Below are 2149 nucleotides of genomic sequence, written 5' to 3' on the forward strand. Positions count from 1 at the left end.
TCCCACTGACCACCTACCTCGATCGCCTGTTCCGATAGGCACGTCAAGTATTTATCTTATTTTCTTTTTTGTTTTTAATATTTAGTGTGAGGCACGACAATTGTAACAAGGCCAGTATATTAATAAAAGATCAATTGTGGTTATGCTAATATTTATTTTGTGATGCGTGAATCTTTTACTTTGATTGAGAAATACCAAGTGAAAGCATTAGTGATATAAAAGGTCCTTAAACTGCCTGATTCTGTAATTGCTAGTATTAGGAAAAAAGAACTCATTTGCAAGGGTTAACCCCTTCCCACTCAAATCACCTAAGTAGGACGTGCATTTCTAAATCAATTGGTGATCGAGAGGAATCTGAGTTCGGATTCATTCTCTAATCTTTCCGTTTCGATGCAGGGGTACCGACCAATTCAGTCAATACCTTTAAGTCAATGAGACTCTAGCATGCCCGTGCAATCATACACGCACACATATGATCCAGGCCCTCGATTGTACGAGTGGCATTGATTGGTTAGATTGAGGGCAACGAAAATTATCAATCTTTATGTAATGATGGTTCAGGTCGTGTACCTCCATTTCACAAGAAAATACACGCTTTCGGTTCAAAATTGTAATTTTATGAAAATTTACTATTTTTAGTAATTTTAATTTTTATCATTTCTCTTTATTTTTAGAGTTTTCGGATGTTTGTCGTTTTAGAAATTACTTATAATCATGCTAGGAATCTTCTAGTAGGGTTTATTTAGAATTTCTATTAGGCTTTAGGAGAGTTTTCCTAGAATTAGAAAATTAGGCTTTAGAAGAGTTTTGATATTTTGGGTAATTTCAAATCAGGGTTTAGGTTTTCTTTATTAGTGGTGTAATTAAGAAATCATACACACATTTTTCAATAAATACCTAAATTTTCTCTCTTATTTTCTTATGGACTCAAGAACTCTCCTTGTGGATTTAAGGTGTTAATCATTTGAGGAAGATAATAATCTTTCTTTTATTGTTTCACACTATTCCTTGCATTAATAGGTATCAGAATGAGGATTTTCCTCAGTTCGATGGCTTCAAACAATGGTTTGAGTGATAACCCGATGGATGGTGCTCTAAGGGATAATCCTATGACAATAGCGGCATTTGAAGCTTTCTAACAGGAGAATCTACAAGCCATGTAAGGACTGCAAGCAGTGATCTACCATTTGATGAAAGCCTTAGGATAGACCCGTATTCGTAATGATGAGCAACATATAATCGACGATGAAGCTCATGGTCATCATGTTCGAAGGCATGTAATAAAATGGGTTACTAAGGAGCTATTCCATTCACCAAAAGAAGTAACTGATCAATTTCCAATCATCAAAACAATCAAAAGAATCAAATTGGCTTAAAAAGCCACACATAACTCCAATATGTCTACTCCACATCAGCAATGAAAGTTTTCCTTTGAATGGATATAGACCAATCGAATGGTCTTGTTATGGAAATTCAGCCCTCTTGTATGTGTAGTGGCATTTTTGGAAGGTCCACAAATAAATGTATTTTTAGGAACTCTAAATTCTTGTAGCACAAAGGTCATCTCTAAGACCGACCACCATCCAAGAGTATTCGAACATGTGGGCCCAGGAAATGTTTTGATATCACCTAAATAGCAATAAACAAGTGAAACCAATGTGGTACCTTGGCTTAAGAAGCCCCAATGAAATTAACCAAGTGGGGCCCTCTCAAGCCAAGCTGGCAAATTGGACCTCATCAATTCAACCTGGGCCGCCCGAAAATTGATAAAAGCCTTATTTCGAACTTGATTCCTAATCTATCTTTTCATCAAGCGGGTTACGCATGCATGAAGAAATATACATTTTAGAGGAATGAAATCAACGGTCTATGTCCAAGATGGATGGGTTGCCTACGTTATGATTTGAATGGCATATTAATAACATATGTACACAAACTCCAGTCGGGCCGAGTTGGGTCGCGCCCGTTTGGGATAAAATGACTTGAGCCCAAGCCTGACAAGAAAATTCATTGAGCCATGCATGTGAGGCCCAAGCCCTGGCCATGGGCCAAGCTAGTAGTTTTGGGGCCATGCAGGTAACCCAGACCATTGCCAACCTTACCAGTCATGGATGTTTCACAAGAATGTATTGGATCCGTTGGATTATCC

The sequence above is a fragment of the Magnolia sinica genome, chromosome 15, assembly GCF_029962835.1.
Source record: "Magnolia sinica isolate HGM2019 chromosome 15, MsV1, whole genome shotgun sequence".
NCBI classification, from domain to species: Eukaryota; Viridiplantae; Streptophyta; class Magnoliopsida; order Magnoliales; family Magnoliaceae; genus Magnolia; species Magnolia sinica.